The sequence below is a fragment of the Ornithodoros turicata genome, chromosome 7 (assembly GCF_037126465.1).
Source record: "Ornithodoros turicata isolate Travis chromosome 7, ASM3712646v1, whole genome shotgun sequence".
NCBI lineage: Eukaryota > Metazoa > Arthropoda > Arachnida > Ixodida > Argasidae > Ornithodoros > Ornithodoros turicata.
In genome coordinates this window covers 7,046,073-7,068,060 of record NC_088207.1, presented here as the reverse complement: position 1 = coordinate 7,068,060, position 21,988 = coordinate 7,046,073, and positions in this window count along the sequence as shown.

Sequence of the window (21,988 nt, the reverse complement as noted above, 5' to 3'; positions counted from 1 at the left end):
CTTTTCATTACTGCTGATGTGAAACATGCCTAGCGATGTGAGTTTACCTCAGGCCCCGCACACCCCTAGCACCGGCCCTGATGGACAGCCAGCTTTTTCTATTACCAGGGTAGCAGAGATGTTTTTGGAATGTAAGCACAGGATCTCGACACTAAAACGTGACCGCTGCAAGCCCGTTAGTGAGCTGACTTTCAGTTCAGTACATACATGATAGATGTGCCAGATCAGATACGCGTAGAAGTGAGTAAAGCTTTGTAGAGGTTGAACAGCAAAAGAGGAGAAGGAAATAAACAATCTTGGGGTACGTTCTCCAGCAGAACCGTTGCGGATTTCGGCTGCTTCTGTACCATACCAGTTGTACAGTATATTTTGGCGCGGTCGACAGGATTATCGTGGAATATGTGGGTACAGTTCCATGTCCGGCCATCCGGCGACTCCTTCGTACTGGAAGATTACCAGGTGGACGGGTATGAGCCGGACCCTTTACCGGAAAACGTCAGTACCCCAGGACCATCCAGTTCGTCACAGACAGGTGTAAGACAGGTATGCTTCTTGACATCATTCTTCCAGAGAACACCGTCGACAGATGGGACCGCGCAATTTTCTTCAGGTACTGTGTTGGCAGCCCGCTAGAATATTTTTACGAGAAGCGCAGACTACTGCAAATGGCTGACTCAAATCTGCCAGACACATCCGTTATGCCATTGGTGATCCACGGATTATCTAAAGATCTCCAACGACAGGTGCAGATGAAGGCACAGCGAACTGCGGAGGAGCGGCTACACACGTGTAAAGATCTCTGTGTGGAAAGGTCAGCCGTGCCCACGTGGTCCCAAGGAAGTGATCACGGGTCGGCACAAATCCAATACTGCAAGGATACCGCCACATGGAAACAGCACAGTTGCATGTGGAGTCAAAGACAAGACCGAGATCTTAGTCAAGCCGTAAACCACCTGGACGACAGTAACTATGGCTCAACTGCAGTGCATCATTATATCCAGTCTTGCCCAATGACAACACATGAGACGGTCCACCTTGTAAGCCAAAACCTATTGTACGCCACCTTGAATGCAAACGGGAAAGCCACGAGCACGCTGGTGGACAGCGGGGCAGCTGTTAGTATTGTGAACAAGAAGTTAGTCGACGCCGGGGATATTTTTCACGGACGACCGATACGCGTCCAAGGCTTCGACAGTTTCGTCGCGAGCTGCAAGACTGGACAGTAGTGAACGCAGATACCAGAACCAGAAGCTCTCCACAAAAGCGTTGGATATGGACGAGGTGGACTACGATTTTCTACTATCGCGGCCGCACATGAAAGCCATGCCATTAAACATCTTCTGGAATGATGAAGTTTCCGTCATAGCAACACCTGTTTCACGTGTGGCATTAGGCAGCCATTGCGAGTACCGAAGGATACGGGCGACGTCAAGGTCCTGTACCCGGAACTAGAATGTCTGGCGAAGTCCCACCTCCTATGGCTGGGTACGCGGTGCCTTTCAAATTGACCAATACCACCATTGTTCGCAGAAACCCGTACCCCACGTCCAGAGAAAAAAAAAAGCACTGCTTCAGAAAAAACTACAAGCGATGCTAAGGCCCATGTTATACGACTTTATTTACTGTTATTCGCTTGCTACCCATTTGCTGACCTTTCCTTTTAATAAATGTATGTTCCGCACCCCCCTCCCCCTTTGCTGTACACTTCGTGTTCAACATAGAGTGCACTCTATGACTACAGTGTAGACCGGAGTTCCTTCAGAGCTAAGCTAGACAAAGGCTGTGCTGACAGCCAGTCAGCCTTTTCTTTCTTTCTTACAACATTTAATTCCTGTAGACTGTCCGCATGGACGGTGACATCTGTAGAAAATTTGATCCCACTAGAATTATCCTTTTTCAACAGAGATCGGCATTATGTTCTGAAGCTTGTCGGAAGATTATGGAACAAAAACACATGGTTATTTTACTTGACTTCTACGCTTTATATCTCTGTACCTGGGCGATTTGGTGTGCTCCTCGTGCGTCTTCAGCATAGACCCTCTTGTACAGTACAAAGGCAAAAGGAAGAGAAGCAACACCAAATGTGTGGGGACATGTGTGGGGACACACATGTCAACATGTGTGGGGACACATGTTGACTTCAAGAAGGATTTTAAACCAGGCAGACGGGTAACAGTTGAATTGTGGCAAGTAGAGCACTGCAAATCAGAGCCGCTCTGATGCTGATGCTAACATCAGGTGATGTTATCATCAAGACAGTGTCCCATATAACGTCAGATCTGATGTTAACATCACAGCTGCTCTGATGATGATGTTAACATGAGAGCTGTCCAGGCTGATGTTAAAGGAACTGAAAAGTGAAAAATAACCTCAATATTTTCGCCCACTATCGTGCACAACATCATTGTTTGGTAACACACACAAAGCATTACTTCTCAATTCGGCATATTTTTTACGTATAAATATTTTGAAGATTGCCGGAACATGGACAGTGCTGCCAACGAACGGCGAAAAAGAGCAACTTGGGTTTCGGGTCCAGGGGTCCCAGAGATTGGTCAACCCTTACCACGTGAGAGTTAATTTTGTAGAGAACAAAGTTGACGCACACTATCTTACAGCAAAACGCCATTTTAAAAATGACGCTCACTTCCATAGTTTCTACATTAATAAAGCGATAATAAAGCATTAAGCTACTCCGCCGCTCCCGCCACTACGAGCTACGATCCGCAACGCCATCTGCTAGGCGATTATTGTGGTTTATTTTCTACGTCGTGGGTGGTCATGCTGGTCATGCTGGTCGCGCGAAGCAAAAAATTGAAGTGAATGATATGTCTGTGGCTGCTGTGTCATGTATTCGAGAGACCGCCTGGCGTAGTTTTGGTGTTCGGGGATGCAAAAATCATCTTCGTTCATCTCCGACGACGGGCGTTTCCTATACCACAAGATTCCACAGGAGAGTTCGCGAAAACAAATGTGGTTCCAAGCACTCTGCTATTAGATACAGCGTCGTGTCGTGTGTGCTGAGCTCATTTTGCTGCCGATGACTACGAAGATGACGTAGAAAGCGAATTGCGAAGACGTCCGAAGCAAGCTGCCATTCAGTAACCAGTGATTTTGCTTCATCGAGGTGACGAGTTCAACACAACCTCTTACGTATGTGCAGGTGTCACACATGTATAAATTATAATATAGCAATTCCATTTAACTTATGTTATCCTACTTGTCCCGTACTGAGCATTGTCAACATAACAAATTTGATTTTAGGGGCCTTTCAGTGTTGAAGTGGCGCCAGACTGCTTCGTGTGTCTGTGATCCAGGCACACAAGTTGACCTGACAGAAATAGCTGAAAGCAGGTATGCAAAGTCCACAGACAGAATCACTAGATCTGTTACGTGTTTTAGACTTCGTGACATTTTTGGCGTCTTTGGGCAGGTGCAGGACATTAGTATGACACCAACAGCAGGAGAAGATACCGATGAGAACTACTAGCTTCTTTGAAGGGTAGAGGACTACTTCCCGTTGAGGTACAGTTATGACTTGTGGGCTGCCGCTTCCGGTTCAGACACGTGTACACCTAGAGATAAGGTTTGTGCGATAGGGGGAGACGCCCCTGTCTCCGACATGTTACTTAAGCGACGGTGGAAGGCAGCGGGAGGAGTTTTTGCCTGGACTGGGTCTTGCGGCGACACGACCGACGCTGCTCTGCGCTTGAACATGTAAGGGAATAAACACTGTTTCTCTTGTTCAATTGCGGTGTTAGTGTTCTTCGGGGATGCGGCGGGTCGATTACGGAACCACCCCGGGTTTGTGGGCCGCGGTTCCCACAGGGAATGTTAACTAATTTTCTAGAGATGCATCCTCTACACTTGAATGCCCACTGAAACAGCGAAAGTTCATTGTATTCGAAGCCCCCGTACTGGAATTGTTCAAAGCGTGCCACAGCTGCAATGAGCCACACAAGGCTACATCATATTGGTCTTAAATTTGCAGAGTCCCCCTATCTCTGACACAACAATTTCTCTTTATTGCTCTCTCAATCGTACCTTCTCCTAGATTAAGGTGCTCCTGCGTTGCATGGGCACTGCTTATGCTTTTTCTACTTATGCTTTCAGTTTCAAATCTTCAATTGTGTACTGATAATATGTATAATCTATATATGGGTGGTGACTTCAATATTGATTTCATGGATAAAAAGAAACAAACTTGTGACTTTGTTACATTACTACAATCCTACAATTGTTGCAATCTAGTCACACACCCAACAGGGGTAACAGCCAACTCTGCCAGTCTCCTTGACCTCCTCATCACAAACCAAATTCCTGATGACATCACCGCTGGAGTCATATGTAGTGACATAAGTGATCGCATGCCAACTTTCATGCTTGCCAAACGGATAAATCAAAAACAAAAGATAACGCATTACTACATCACACAAAAGATCGGCGATATTGAACTGTGTAGTTTTCGAGCACAACTGCTAACCGTTTGCTGGAACTCTGTGTTTGCTTCCACTTCTGCTGACGAAGCATACGGCAACTTTATGTCAGTACTTTTGCCGATTTATCATAGTAACTTTCCTACACAGCGCATAAAGCTTTCCTCGCGTGCGCAGAAACCTTGGATTACGCCAGCACTGCTTCACATGATACGTAGGAAGAACAGGTTACAAAAAGTTTATATACAAAAAGTTTGTAAAAACAAGCGATCTTGAATTGTTTCGTTCCTACAAAATATATCGTAATAGCGTCACCCGTGCTGTTAAACAGGCCAAGACAAAATATTACCGTCATCGATTCTCTAATGCGAACTCAGCTATGGTCTGGAAAGAACTGCGTAACGTTATGAATCCTGGTGACAGGGTGAGTGATATTGTTATTAATGGGTTCTGTGAAGAAAAAATTCCAGAAGAATTCAACAATTCTTTTTTGCAACTTGACACAATCTATGAATTTGACGCCACTACGTTCTCAATATCCATTAGAAAATAACGTCACCGAGTCTTTATTTGTCTCACCAACGTGCGAAAGCGAAGTGTTGTCAACTGTTTTGAATTTGAAAAATAGTAACGCACGCGATTGTGACAACGTGCAGCTTAAACCTATTAAATTTGTCATTGATATCATTACTCACGCCTTGACGCACATATATAACTTGGCTTTAAGCACTGGAACGTTTCCGAAAAATATGCAAATTGCCAAGGTTACCGTTATTCATAAAAAAAGGTGACATGAATGTTTTGTCCAATTATAGACCTATCTCGATACTCCCCGTCTTGTCTAAGCCATTAGAACGCATAATTTTCACTAGGGTGACGTCGTTCATGGATAAACACGCATGTATTACAAGTTCACAACACGGATTTCGTAAACACCGATCCACTGAAACAGCTCTATTAACAATAAAGGAAAACCTCTTAAGAAATTTTGAATCCAAATTATACACATTAGGCATCCTTGTGGACTTTTCTAAAGCCTTCGACTTGGTAGACCACTCCTTGCTCCTGTACAAGATGCCGCACTACGGTATTCGTTGGCCAGCTCTCCGTCTGTTTGAAACTTACCTAAGCCACCGTCGACAGTTCGTTCAAATAAAGGAAAACCGGTCCACAACACGTAAGCTAAGCACAGGGGTCCCACAAGGCAGCATTCTCGGGCCAATGCTATTTAATATATACATAAATGACATTGTGACCACTGGCACTAACACTCAATATGTAATATATGCAGACGACACAAGTCTTTTTATTTCGCATCGTGACATCTCTGAGTTAAATATACTTGCTAACGAGTCCATAACTGCATTTTGTACATGGTCAAGAAATAACAGTATGATCATCAACCCCAGTAAAACCAAAGCAGTGTTATTCAGGCCCAAAAACAAAACTTGCCATGCCGCCTTAACAATCAGTATGAATAACAATGTTATCAATTTATCCAGGTCTGTAAAAATTCTTGGTGTAACGTTTTCCGACACATTAACATGGAATGATCACGTAATGGAAGTGAGAAATAAAATATCAAAGGCGATCGGTGTCTTGACGAAGAATCGCTCCTACCTCCCTACATCAGTAAAGCTATTGATATATAATTCTCTAGTTATGTCACATATTAATTATTGTCGCCTAGTTTGGGGTAACACAACGTGGACAAATACACAGATGCTACTTCTGCTGCAAAAAAGAGCTACTCGCGCAGTTGCAAATGTTCCGTATGATGCCCACACAGACAACCTCTTTTCCAAATTCAACATACTAAAAATGTCACAACTTTACCCGTTCATGGTCTGTAAATTTTACCAAACAGCATTAAAATATAACAATGAATATTTTCTTTCCCTGGCGAACCTAATTAAATGCGCCCATATTCATCCCACTCGTGAAGCCAACAAATGGATAATACCCTCTTATCGCACGTCCTACGGCACACAATCATTAACAGTAACACTTCCTACTATCCTCAATGAACTATACAACAAGCCAACATGGTCCTGGAGGCTAACCCCGTGTCGCTCAATCAATTAAAAACTTCATTCCTGGCCAAACAATAGATTGAACATATTAACTCATGTATAATGTCGCAAATATTATGATCCTTATATCTGGGTGTGGCATCGTTGTCCTTGCAATGTATTTTTCTTTTTTCATAGTGCATTCTAGTCGAATATCTGTTAGGTAGTTTGTGCTGTGCGCATCGTATTGTTTTATTGCATTGTATTTCTTCATTGTTTTTTTCTTTTCTCTGTACGTAGTGCTCCTCTATGCTTTCCTTGTTTCTGTGCATCCGCAACTCTTCATTGCAACTGCCGCATTGTCACTGGGGTCCTTGGCCTCTGTCAAGCAGCTTTGCTGCTTTTTGCCAGGCCCTCAGTATTCATGTATTTTTTGCATGAGTAAATAAAAACATCAGATCATCAGATCAGAATTGAGAGTTTGCAGCCATCACGCTGTCTACTGTGTTTGCCCCTCATCTATATTGATGTGCTATAACGGTATAGCACATCAACATGCCGACAACTTACCAACAACAACCAAACAATATTGTTTGTTTGTCCTATTTTTCGTAGCTGACCTTTTTCTTTCTTTTTGTTTACCAACAAACGCGTTTTGGAGTAGCCAGTTCTGACTGGGTCGGGACTAACCTCTCCATAATTTTCTTTCTTTTCCAATCCAATCCAATATTGACTTGTCCTACTTTTGGACGGAAACTACACGATGTCGTAGCATCCACATATATAAAATTTTAGTCGACGGAGATGTTCTGTTTTTGTACAGCCTTCATTATACATTTGTTTTGTCTTGCTTAGCATGCGTGAAGAAAAGTTCTCATCTTCATGAAGATGACAGGTCATTGTCGGATCTATCTGCAGCATTATTGTTCCTGTAATTTTCTCATCAACAAGAGAATACAAAAGTGCACACATGGTGAAACATAACTTGATTGTTAAATTCAAACGGGGAAGACAAAACTGTTTATACTTCTCTTGTTTATTTTGTTGCAGATGTTACAACTCTATAAAGTACGTCAAAACATCAGAGGGCAAGAAGTCCTACTCTGTTTCCTAAATTTCTGGACAATAAAAAAGAAATATATAGTTTGAAGTGTGCCAAAATGTTGCTTCTGCTCTTATATTATACTTCAATTAAATGTTACGATGCATTTGTTGTGTACACTGAAGCCAGAAGCAGTTTACGGGACTGTCAAAAGTACTTTACAAAAGTACATCTCAATTACAGTAACAGAGAATTTATGCACTAAATTATTTCACCATTTTTGACTATTATGCACATCAATGCTGCATGGTTGACTTTGTACCCAGATCCGAAGGGTTGATAATACTTGAAGTCAGCCCTGAAGTCCTCCTTTACAAATGTTAGTTGGTGACGTGATAATGAATCAGTTACAATTACTCCTTTTAGTAAAACAGAGTTAATCAAGTGTTAAATCCCAATCTTGGTTCATATATTAATTGGCATTTGGAAACGTGGTCAATAAGAAGTATATTAAAAAGTCTATGAACACAGTTCAGCTGAATGACACTGATGAAAATTATCCTATTTACTACTCATTATACAAGACATTAGTATAAACTACAAATACAGATTACTTAACCCTCAGTTTCACTTAGCCCACAGGTTACTTAACCCTCCAGGAACAAACTAATGATTATGCTGTGACAGCAAAGAAAAAGCAAGGAGAAAAACTTGCAGCAAGCAAGAAATGAAAATTTGCTGACATCAACATTTCTACAAGTCTGCGCACTGATGGGAAGCCATCCCAAATAGCATGCGACACAGATCGAGATCCAGTGGAGTACCTTCTATTGTATTTTCTCGGAGCACCCCATATCCTTCTTGTAAATGGCCGACAAGTGATATAAAGGAATTTCCTGCAGAAATAAGGGTTTTCCGTCCAGTTTGCCGTTCAAGTAGCGCGCAAAGACCACACGGCGCTGCCGGGTATGTAGCAGTGCTCTTCAGTTTCTCGGATGTGTGTAAAAGACATTTGCAGTATATATATACTTCGGTGCCAAGGCACAGTATTTCGAAATATTCGTCAGTTGCGATGCAATTGTCTGTCAGCTTTCCCCACGCATTCTCCACCTCTTGGCAGCAAAAACCGTAGTATCCGTCGGTTTGCATTTCACATGAACACCTGCACGACGAAAAAAAACAGCGCTTGTTTCGGCTTACACAAGTGCTTCTCCCTGATACATGGAAATTTCACAAAGCAGTCGATGTTCACGGCACGATGAGCTACTGGTGAAGACGAATGTGACTCCGGTTAATCTCTGGACGAGGAATCTTCTACTGCGAAGCACACACCAGTGTCACGCACTTTCCAGCACGCTAACGCACGAACAGGAGTTCTGTGTAGCGACAGTTCTCGAATGCGGAATTCCAGCGCACTCATGTTCAAGAGGCCCAACACATCTCGGCGGTCACAAATGCCCACTACCATTTTCGTTTTCACCAGATTAGCGACCGGAAGCGCGCGTATTACATGCGTCCTCGACAGATGCCGCGGGGTCATGCAATTGTTGACAGACTGCTCGGTTTCCTAGTAGGTCCCTAGACATGCAAATATGGAAAATTCGATTACAGAAAAACTAGAGCGATTTCAGCGGAGTTCTTTGATATTTGAACTTTTGAAGGTTCAAGCTTTTCGCTGAACATAAAATTTCGATAGGTTTATATTCACTTTTCGGTCCCTTTAACATTAGAGCTGCACTGGCTGATGCTAACATCAGAGCTGTCTTGATGCTGATGTTGACATGAGAGCTGCATTGATGCTGGTTATGGCAATGTTGAAAATTCTGCAGTCTTTGTTTCTGAAAAGTTCTGCAAAGAAACCCCCTCATGTCTGCGGTAGATGAGTACCGACAAGAACCCTCACGAAACAGTAGATAGCAGCAACAAATAACTTTATTCACCAGTCCGGAGTACGTCCAACCTTCCTTCTTCCGAAAAAGCACTTCTAAGCATTGTCATGTCAAGCAAGACTCCCCACAACGGTGAACGGTGAACACGGTGCTTGCGGCTCTGTTGCTGGAGGCCGCTGCGTCATACACGCTCAACCTGCAAGAAATTAACGATGAAAGTTCGAAGTCACTGAAAAGGTTTGAGTCAGCTGGAGGACTCGAACCCACATCTGCTGGATTCTCTCATCTGCAAGAAATATCGTTCCAGAAAATACGATGGCAGGATACCTATGAAGAGTAGTGTAGAGGCATATCGTCTGCACAAATCATACAGTCATTAACTATTTCACCTGGCGTTCTATCTCCCTATTGTTGAACAGACCGCCTGCAAATAGAATAAAACGGATGCCGTAATACGGATAATAAGAATGCATGGCGCAGTCGAACGTATTACTTCACAGTTATATTAATTACACACCTGAAACGGCAAGAATCCTGAAGGCGAAGAACGATTCGGCTTCACATCCAGGGCAGCGTCTTCACTCTGACATTTCAAACGAGACTGACTGATCTGCTCGCGGTTAGAAAAAAACGTTTCCACTTACGGACAGTTGCAATGTCAGACGGGCTGCAAGGACGACAGCATCAAGTGGGAACAACAATACAAAGCCTCTAAAACGCGTTAGTCTTACTGGAACGCTCGAAATTATCCAAGGTACACTCGGCGACGAGGAACGTCCGTTAGAGCAGCCAAAGCGAACCCAACAAAACCGTGCATGCGCGACAGACAGCACTTGCTGGTGGCATGGAGAACATGCAAGGACGCGCGAGCCCGGGCGAGCTTGTGTTAAGATGGGTATAGAGCCAAGATCTCCGCGCAACGACTTGGCGGACGAAATATGACGACGGTACAATCGTACTACCTCTTGAGATTGTGGCCGTTCCAGGATGTTTCGGGAAATGCTGCTGTTTTCATAAGAACCACTGAATGTTGTGTTTGAAGCAAAATTGCAACCTGAGATTGTCCATCAACAGAGTGGCAGTGCAATCTGGCAGCGAGAGACCGATGGAATAAAAAAAAGTGCACTCACTGTGTTGCAGACCCGTTCTCTGTTGTTTTTCTTTTCTTTTTTTTAAATAAAAGCAAGGTTAAGTGCTACTTTTTTTTTTCTTAACTGTGTGCGATCATGTACATTGCAGGTTCCTAAATGTGCCATGAAGCTATTTAAAACCTGCTGATTCTGTCAGGGCATCATATATTTCTGATGTGACATAGTGTTCGCCTGATGCTGGCATCAAAGCACCTCTGAGCATGAAAAAATCTTGATGTGACACGAGAAAGTTCTGAAGTTTCTTGATGTCAGATCTGGGAATCTTGATCTCACACGACAAAGTTCCGATGCTTCTTGATGTCACATAAAAAAATCTTGATGTGACATCAAGAATCATCAAGAAACATCAGAATTTTCTGATGTTCATTTTCAATAGGGTAGGCAAATGGCCTATTTTTTTCCTGTGATCCTTATAGTGCCTTTTCAAGACAGGAGCACGAATTCGGTGTTGGGGAACGTCCTATGGGGTTTTGATAGTGCCTCTAAATGCCTATGCCGACGTTGGTGCCTAGTTTGCTGCAGGTGCCTAAAACTCCGATTAAACATCCAAAAATGCCTATAATGGCGTTCAAGAAGTGGCGACACTCCTTTCTGCAGGCAAAATTAACATTGGTCACCTCGCACGAGATTTTAGAACCATCGATATCTCAAAGGTACTGGAATGTATAAGCTGGGAATTGAAAATTGGTTACTCAGTACACTCGCTTACTCGTTCTTGCTCTCTCTTCCAGAATTGCATTTTTGTTCCTTGGGTCGCTATTATAAAATGTAGGCACGTTTCCTAACGGTTTTCTCGAAATCTAAAACTCTCAGCGCTGTTGCGTACCTACATCTACAAGAGCTTTCTGGTTTCCATGTTTCCTTTTTTGTTTACAACTAATTTGGCACAGGAAAAATGCTGGGGAGGGGATGTAACGTGCGAATGTAGGAGCAATCCCTGCAGTTTGGTAACCTTTCGGGGTATTGCCCCCTTTCCTGCAGTCAGTGCCAGCAAGGCACACGAGCAAAAATGTGTGAGGACTCTTGATCACCCATGTTTGCTAGTGGTTGCGAGCCATGTGGTAATGCCGGAAACGAAATCTAGAAGGCGGGGCTTAAAAAATTCGAATGAAGAAATTTGCGACTAAAGCTTTCGATGCTCGAAGCCAATCTCGCATATCGTCCGAATGCTGGCAGCGACAAGTCCTTCTGAAGTGCCGTGGAATGGAGGCATTGGCTGGGAACCTTGTGACCGTAGTAGGATGGACAAGTTTTCCATTCCGTGCAGCAAAAAGATTAGACAAACAGTCACAACTCGCATTTGCGGTATTGTTCTTGCACATGGAACTGATTTATTCACTATGTTTTTGCACTTTCAGTACCGTAGATGAAAAAAAAAAAAATCGACAAGTTGTAATGCCAATAAAGCCCTTTTTAATGCTCTAATCGGAGTTTTTAGGACCTTTTATAGGCGCCTAAAACAATGTTTTTCGTGCCTATAAATCCGGGCTTTAATCATGAGTCTCTTCCGTATAGACCGAACCGGCTGGGCGAATCGCATTACAAATCTGTCTATACAATTGCTGGCCGGGCCTCTACCGTTGCAGGTTTTCGGCAGCCGTGTCGGGCTATTTAGGGTCGGTTAAGAGTTCTCCGTGGCTTCGGGTACGGGCCGGTAAGTTGAGGCCCGTGGAGGGCTGTAGTGTCAAGTGTTGTTGCAGCTGTTTGTTTTTAAACATGCTAGGGTTTCTAGCCCCAAATATTTATTTTTTAATGTGTAAGTGGCCATTATCACAATGTTAGCCTTGTGTTTTCTTGTGAAGTACTTTTATGAATGTTTTGAGAGCATTTGCGACGTCGCTTGAGGAAAAGTGACTGGTCACTCAAGAAACATGTTACTGCAAGTTGATGCATAGACGCAATGTGTGCTGTGACTGAGTGTGAGCAGGTACCCCATTGTGCTGTACTTGAAGACTCGTTTCAGAGATTACTCTTAAGGTAGATGCATTTGTTGAGGGTCGGTTGTATGCTGAACAAAGAGGTGTGTGCCGTTGCCAAGACAGAATTAGAGCACTTGGGGCAAACCCTTTCAAAGGACAGTTTCCGCCTGCCACCGAAGATTCCAGCCTTTGGTGGCCTAAATAGACAAGGACATCGAGACCCTCTGCAAATCCTGTGATACTCGCGCAGACTTCAGTGAGCAAGAACCCCTTGTTGCGCTACATGAGTGGGAATCACGAAATGCGCTATGGACTCGTATTCACTGTGATTTCGCAGAGTTTCGTACTCAACGTTTTCTTGTCATTAACGCTCACATCAAGTGGCCTGAAGTCGCGTACGTGCTGTGACGCTTCCGCTAAAGTAGCTTCCGCTACTGTAGCCACTTTGTAGGATTTCGTCCGATAAGGCTGTCCCGAGCAGCTAGTAACTGACAATGGGCCCCGATTCACCAGTCATGCTTTTAAGTCACATAACAGCATGGCATTCAGCATGTCCTCACTCCACCCTGTCAGCCAAAGTCCACCGGCCAAGTTGAAATTCTTTTTTGCAGACATTCAAGACTGCAATCCGAAGAGGAGGCGCTAAGAAGGATGCTATATATTCAGAGTTTTCTTCCGCATTATCGAATCACGACACACTTAAACATGAGAGAACTCATGTTCTGCATCCAGTGACTGGGCTCATTCCGGACAGTGATGACAGCAACAGTGACAACGATGAGAGAACTCATGTTCTCTCGTCGTATCAGTTCTCTCATGTTCAACAGTTGCCGCTTGCGTCGATTACTGTCGTATGAATGTGTGTATGAGTGAGACAAAACGTAAGAGTGAAAGGAGGATGAGTGAGAAAGAGTGACTGGTTTGTCCTTTCAGATGACGCATCCTGGAAGTTCGCTGAGAAGGCGTGTTAGCTTAGCTCAATTGGTAGAGCCCTGGACCGGTAATCCAGAACATATCGATTCGAGTCCTACAGCTGGCTAACCTTCTCAGTGACTTTCATCCTTCAACGCCACACTTAACCGCGGGGAGCTCACAATGCATGTTCCTTATGGGCAACAGTTCAGGTCAGTCCTTCACCTCCTGAGACCGAACCTGGAACAGCATGCGGAAGGAGCTGGGAGTAGACAGTAGGGAAATTATGACCGCAACACACAGAAACAGATTTTTAATGTTCAGATGCCATATGAACTGCCGATCGTTGAGGCAGGCGCAACTGGATAAAAAGGAGCGTCACCTGAAGGATTGGCACGGCTATCTCTGCGGTTTAGTCAGCTGACGGTCGTCGACACAGAGGTAATGCCGACCACATGGAGACCAGCGGATTCATCTCTGTCAGCTCATCCACACTCTCCTACAATCGAACCATTGCACTGGCTGGAACCCGACTCATCGGATTCGTCAGAACAGCAGGTGGCACAGCAAGATCTGCCGCAAGTACCATGGTACCCCCGAAGTGTGGGCAAACGTACGTCCCTGTACGTCCCAGCCATATTGAGGCAGGGATGTAGTGCCTGTGATGGAGGTGAGGCACGAGCTCCGCGCATCAGGTGCTCTGCCATTCGGGTTCAGTTCCCGATTAGCACCTGTCCAATAAAGGTATAAATATGTAGGTTGCTCAAGCTTAGTCTTAGTTGACTAGAGTTGACTTGACTTGACTTAGGTACCTGAGGAAGCGTGGACCTCCACGCGAAAGCTTGTACAAATTAAACTTCAACGGTGTCTTCAGTGTCGGTTTCTGTATTTTGTTTATGTGATCTACAGGACTTGACTCCCCTCTTCGTATGCGCTTCTGACTATTCCAATTGAAACTAGCACATCTAGTAGACCTTCTGATGTCAATGTTCTGTCATGGTTCTGTTTCTGTCATGTGATGTCATGTAATCTGATGTCTGGTGTTCACATAGCTTACGTCATGTGAGTACAGGGGCTCATGTGGCTTAGTGCAACCGTGTGTCTCTTATGGTGTGTTATTTCGTGCATAACCTAGTCAAGTTCTAGGATGTTACGCTAGCCTTCATTCCTCTGTTTTTCTGGTAACAGTTTCGTGAGGACTTTCAAAGTTGCTTGTCAAAACGTCACCGGTCACACATCACGGTAACAGCAATTTTTTTTACCTGCCTATCTTGTTTTTTTACATGTGCCAAAAGATATATTTCTTTCAAGATTATATGGCGCAAGAAGCGCCCAAGACTCATCAACAACACAGTCTCCTACACTGTTCAAACATAACTTCACCACATAGCACGCTCTTAGCCAACCATCATGCCGAATGATATCATTCTGTGCATTGATTTGTTGAAAATCGGAGGAGGCGCGTATCTGGGACATATTATCTTGTCCCAGATAGCCCCCCCCCCCACCCCTGTTTTGAACAAATCATGTCATTGAATGATATCGTTCGGTATGACGATTGGCTAGGAGCGAGCTATGTGGTGAAGCTCTGTTTTAACAGTGTAGTTCACAGTTCTAGGAATTCGCAGTTCCAGTGTCTGAATCGAAGCAAGAACGTTAGTTTGTTATTTCTTCACTTCTACACTCACCGGACTGAAAGGACTGAACACTACAAATATCCCTGAAAAACACAGTCTTAAAAATGAACTTCACCACATAGCACGCTCCTAGCCAACCATCACCCCGAATGACAAAGTTCACGCCCCAGATTTGTTGAAAACGGGAGGAGAAGCCAATTTTGTGCCGTGCATAATGGCACAAAATAGGCTCCTCCTCCCGTTTTCAACAAATCAGAGGCGAGAACGTTGTCATTCGGGGTGATGGTTCGCTAAGAGCGTGCATTCTGGTGAAGTTCATTTCTAAGAGTGCAGAGGTACACAGGTATTGGCACACAGTATGCGAAGCTTCCCCCACGCAGAAATCCAAGGGGTTGATGCCGCCGTCGCTGTTGTCCCAATTCGCTGTTGTCGCTGTGCCGTCGCTGTCGTTGTCGTCAGTTGACCCAGCACTTTTACAAGGTGAAAGTTTCGGTTTTCCACTCGGCCGGGAACAGACTCTATATAGTGGCCCTTTGAGATGCATACCTGGAACAGCGCACAAGAATGTGCCCAGTCTCTCCCACGGTTGTATAAAGTGAACAGTTCGCATATGCAGCAGCACATCTGTCGTGTGCTCGCATGTCTGCGAGATTCCTGCAGCGCAGGACACTTCCTGCTTGCTATTTCGGCCTCGCAGCCGGTAAACGTGAAGTTCACCTTCCCTAAGTGTGGTTGATCAAACACGCCGGAACTTTGCAAATAATGGGAGAACTATAGCCTTCTCTTTGAACAACTCGGTTACGCCATGAGAAGCCTTTAATACTCGTTCGCTTTGAACACATCGAAAATCAACATTGCAGTTCAGAAATCTCAAAATCCAAACCAAGCGACAACTCGATACGTCCGCAATGTTGGCGTTTACATGCGCCACCTACAGGTCATGAAAAACGCGAATATAGGCAGAAGCCGCAGACTAAGGAGGAAAGAATATAAGGAGCGAGTATGACGTCATTGCACGCGATTCCGGAAGTTTGGGTGAGGAGAAACAACTGGGAGAAACAATTCTCCTCTCCCAGCTTTCCGCAGCTCAGTTTCACGTTTCACTAACGCTGGTCAACTTCGAATCGAGATCAGGGGTTGCTAAAACTTGACACATATTTTCTTTCTTTTTTTTTCAAAAACGTAAGTTGGTGATGTAATGAACGTTTCACTAACGATAATTCCCTAAGTGAAGCAGAGTTCATCGCCAAATTTAAGTAAAATGACCGTAGATATCGAATCAAATGATTCGAAATCTGGGTCGATTGTGTAGGCTAATCGTAGCTTAATTGAACCGTAATTGTTTCTCAATGTTCACAGCGTTCAGCGACACTGCTACGAAATTCATCACATCACTTGTCCGACGCCAGTGTCTCGCATCTACGCCTATCTGCCAATACGGTCTACGCGATCTACGCTGGCAGCTGAATAGTTTGTCCCGCTTGTGGTGACGACTCACCGCAGATTGGTCGACTCGGGTCACCTGATCCATATCAGGTGCACTATATGTCGTCACTTTCACTACACTTTCGTGGTTAGGAATCGGGAAAAAAAAAACTGTGCTCCCACCTCAGTTTCCCTCCCTCTTGTCGCAGACGGAGCGTGGCTCATTCGGCTGCTTTCGAAGAACCCCCCTCCTTCGCTTTCCTCCTCGTCCCCTCTTCTCTTTCGCCGTGTCCTCCTTCTTCACTTTTCTCATCGCGGCCACTTCACTGTCGACCTTAGAAATATTACGGAGAGAGGCTAGAACGAAAGGCGGGGAGGAGGATCGGAGGTGAGCAAAGGACTTGAACGGGGCTTTTCCCTCTCTCAATGTATGCGCCCGCAGGCAGCCAAATTGAATCAGCCGAGGGAACGTCGCGTATTTTTAGCATCCGCCAGAAGCTCCCGTTTACGCAATGGTCCAGGGAAAATGGCGGGCGCCCAAACCACGTGATCTCCAGGAGCCACTCACAGCGTCCCCGAGCGGCAGCGCGGGAAAAAAGCTGGGGCCCAGTGCGCATGCGCAGACCGACCTCCTTTCTCAACCTCCTCCCCCTTTTCTCCTCTGGTTTTTCGTCTCTCCTCTCATCCCCTCTACCCCCCAGCCTCGTCCGTTTGTCTTCGGGGATTGCTGTAGAGCAACGATCATGCTGTCCCAAAGCAGACAATCAAAAAGCGATGGTGTATGACAATTCAAGTTTATTTGTCCTCGAGAACTGCCTCGAAAAAGCTACAGTACATATCTTTTTACGTCTTGTAACAGGCTTCACTAGAGTTTTAGGTGCTTCGACATCGAAGGGCAGTTCAGAAGCCAATGCTGAGCTATGTGCGTCGTCGTTGCCGATGGCTGCGCGAGAACTAAAACAAAACAAAAAAAATCTATTGATGATCCGTAACTCTGCACGAAAATCACTCCTATGATAGGCAATCGATCTTGATTTCGTATTTGAACATCAAAGCGCATTTGTCACGAATGTTCGTAGATCACAGTGAATGAACGGCTACGACGTGCATGAGGAGCAACTAGCATAACCACACATAATTTGATTAGCGGCATATCAGAAACGTACAAGTTACGGCAATGCACTGCACAATGCAACGCCGCTAACGTACCGAGTGACTCGTAAATGTTGTACGTAATACACTTAACGTGATAAACCTGCATTACTTCCTTCGGTCACAAAAAAGTAATGAAACTTGTCTTACCGTTCACCTGCACTACGTCGGAAAGAGTGCAGACTTCCTCTCTGACGATTTCTGCGTCCTTTGGAGGTGCAGGGATTCCATGTCATGTTCGTCTTCCTGCTGTTGTGATGATCAGGTGGATGTGCCATTCCGTTCTCACATTAGCAGTTCGCCACAATCTAAATCTAAAGCATTCAAAACCCTCAAACTACCCCTAGCGTCTGCGTGCACAACGGTTGCAGTTCGAAGTCCGAGAGAACACGCGTGGCCGGACAGACGCGATGTCTCCTCTGTCGTTTTTCTTTCTCCTGCGTTCGACCGACCGTTTGGATACGCGCGCGTCAATCAAATTACTCTCGCCCAATCAGCGCGAAGGAAACTGACGCCAGTTCTTGGACACCAATGAGCATCCAAATATGTATACATATAATGCGCAGCCAATCAGAGATCTTCAGAGCTGGCACGCCGGTGGCGACAATATTTTCGAGGCGGTGCGTTTCGCTTTAGAGCCGGCGGCTGTTTTTAGCCCGTGAAAACAGGCGCGATTCCCAAAAGTGTTGGCTACGGTTGCTGTCCGCAAAACTGTCCGCTCCTATCCAGACTCGTAGCCAAGGCTGGTCGAGGGGTTGGTGGACGCAGTGTGGGGTGTGGGTTGGTGTGAGGGAACGTGGCGACCACGTCCCTACGTGGCGTCCGTGTCGTGTCTATGTTCTGTGGTTTCTCCACAGTCTTAAGGATTCAGTAATGGGTATGGGCTGTGTGTTACTGTTCCCAAAACCTTTTCTGCGTTATGTTTGGGGTATGCTTACCGTATTCTTTCTTGCATGCGACACGTATACCTTCTCAGCTCCTCATACTACCGTTACGCGTAATGTTGCGCATGGACGCTTGGTGTGCGTACCGTTTACACGTTTCATCTTTGAGCACTGGCCCTGTTTTCCAATAATTAGTGTGCTCTGTATATACGTCATGCATTCCGCTAAGCTTAGCGGCGGAGCAGAGCGCTGCCCCGGCAACGCTGGCTAATTCAATATGGCGTTCCCTTCGCGCGAACGTCCCCGTTTCAGAGGTCGCCTTCCAGCATACTCCTTAGGATTACTGGGCTCTCGGCGTGGGCTCCCTCGCTGCTTTCCCCCTCACGCTCTCCCATACTTTCATCCTTCGCTTCGCTCCTCGTTTGCTCTGGGGGTTACAACGCCGACTCAACTCAACCCAGGAACGGGCGACTAACAGCTGTGCTCTAAAACGGAACTTCACAGCATAGCACGAATAATGGAGCTATCACTTCGGATTCGAACAGAGAGAGTTGTACGCCCAGATCTCAATTATCACATATCAAAGTTGACATAAAAAGACATACGACCCCATCTATCAGGGCGATAACCCTGTCTTTCTGTGGCAATGGTTGGTGCAAGCGTGCTATGCGGTGAAGTTCTGTGTTTAAAGTGTACAAGGCCTAGAAGGCTTTTCGGTCTATTCTGTCAACGTCGGGGTTCTAACGTGGGTCCTGTGACTCGTTTCGCTCATATACGTGTTTCAATAACCGTGTCAAAAAATTGTAATTAAAAAAGTATGCAGCGTAAGTATTTAGTTTTGTTTAGTATCAAAGTATTTAGTCCTGCTAGGTTATTGCCACACGTTGTGGTAGTTAGTTGGTACACATGCCCTGCATTAATTAAGCTAACGTTGCTAATTGAACAGGAAAATTAGGCAAGTGAAGGTATAGTTTTTCTTCACGAATTCGGTATCCTATGGGCACAATACACTATCCCTTGCCCTTTGTGCCTGCCGTATGTCTATACGCCGCCGGTTCCAGACAGTGGGCTGTCACCCAAGCCCTCCTGTGTTACCTGAAGGACACTGGGCTGCTCAGCCTTTGAGCCTTGAGCCACCCCACCTTGAGAGCCTTTGAGCCACCCCATCATCCCCTGCCACTTTCTTTTTTCCTTTTCTGCTTCTTTTCTCTCTTTTTCTCTTACCTTTTTTTTCTTTTTTCTCTTTTGGGAACAGCAAGTCGGCCTTGGCCTGTCTGACCTTTCCCTCTTTCTTTATCTTTAATAAACATATCCCCCCCCCCTCCGCCGGTGTGCTGCTTGTGCCCAAGCGCTCAGAGCTGAGGCTGCCTCGTACAACAGTCACCTGCAATCAATCGACCCCTCAGTGGACTTCTTTATTACGCGTCGCTGCACTCGTCACGAGGAATCGCTCCTTCACCGCCTCCGTCTAAACGTCGCCGGTACACCGCTGCAACTGTTCAAAATGGGTTACTCTAGCACTCCCCTCTGCACTAGCTGTGGCGTGGTGGGTGATATTCCCCCCCACTGCATCCTATACTGCCGGCAACACCTTCTGCACCGTGACGCCCTCTGTCGTTGTCTATCCCAACTTGGCTACGGCACTATAACATTGGCTACGTTATTGGACCCGGTTCTTCAGACGACCCAGTAGGCCGTCGCCACTGGGCGGCTCCTCCGATTTCTCCACGCTTCGAACCTTGTCAACGCATTGTGATTCTCTGGCCGTGTGCGTGATTTTTCAGTTTTACTTTTTGTGTCCTTCGTTTTTCTTTTCCTTTTCATCTCTTTCTTTTTCTTTCCTTTTGTTTTCTTCTTTTCCTTTTCCTCTTTTTTTTTCTTTCCTTGTTTTTCGTTTCCTTTTCTTTTTGTCCTTTTTCCCTTTTTTTTCGGAATAGCAAGCCGACCTCCGTCTGGTTGACTCTTCCTTTTATTTAGCTTACCTTCGAGCGCTCTTAGGCCATACAAAGGGAGTGGGGCACTCATAACAAACACACGGAACAAAAGAAGGAAAAAAAATACGAACACTGATACGACATACGGTCAAAATTAAACAAATAAATAAAGCACACTTCTATTGCGAAATTGTTATTGATACAGCTACTACATAGAGTCAAGATGACACATATAATAAAACACACGTCTATTGCGTAGTAAATGTTGAGAACTATATGTTTATGCAGTGATGGTCGCAATGTTGGTGTATGGCAGGCTTAGATATCTCGTGGGAGAAGACAGACGTCATCGCCTTCACGCGAAGGAACATGCTTCCATATCGTCTTTCTGTGGCTGGACAGCAGCTCCAGTACTCCACCTCATGTAAGTTCTTGGGTGTAACGCTGGACTCCCGACTCTCGTGGAGAAGACATATAGCGGGCCTAGAGGCGAAACTCTCCAAAGGGATCGCCCTAATGCGACACATTGCTGGCCTTAGGTGGGGCTGCGATGCGCGATCTCTTTTGGCCATTCATCGAGCCTTGGTGCGTGGTCCGCTCCTATACAGCCTTCCAGTATTACACGGGATTTCGCCATCCTCCGAGTCCAAGCTTCAGTGTCTTTTGGCACGTAGCCTTCGTGTGTGCCTGGGCGTGCCAAGAACAACGGATACTTGTTTAGTCATGGCAGAAGCGAGAGAGACTCCGCTTGCTATCCAGCGCTTTAATGAGACGAGCCGTCACTATCTCCGTTTGTTGGCTCATCACCGGCACCACCCTTTACTGCTGAAGCTTTCCCGTCGCAGGAATAACAAGTTCAGGCCCTGCATTCAACAGCTAAAGCCTCACCTGCCACGTTTTCAAGTTGAACCCCAGGCGCGTCCAACACCACCTTGGACCCTCCCTCTGCCATCTGCTTCACTATCCGTTCCCGGGCTGCAGAGAAAGGATGATGTCGCTGCAGGTGTGTCCAAGGCGCTCACACTGGATATGATGAGCGAGCTGTATGCAGGCTTTACTCCTGTTTTTACGGATGGCTCGTCCACAAAATCCAGCTCTGCATGCGCCTATATTATTCCGTCCGAAGACATAACTGGTATCTTCCGTCTCTCGCATCTGACGTCGTCAACATGTGCTGAGCTACATGCTTTGCTCTTTGCCATGCGCAAGATCCTGCAGTGTTCATCTCGGCCATGGGTCTTCTACACAGACTCGAAAGCTGCTATCCAATGCCTCGCAACAATGGGCATTCGAGGTCCTCTCGCGTCCATTGTTGCTGACGTGCTTGAAACTTACAAGGAGCTGCTAGACCTGGGCCACTGCGTAGTATTACAGTGGGTACCTGGTCATGTCGGCGTACCCGGCAATGAAGAGGCCGACCGGGCGGCCCTGCGGGGTCATCATATAGCTTCAGCCCACTCTATCATCTTGCCCAAAGGTGATCGTCAGGCCCTCGTCCGTGCTCTCTCTGCAGACAAGACAAGATCACAGTGGCTGCATGACATTACACCCTCCACATGCTACACGCTCTACATGCTCCACGCAGTGGATCCTTC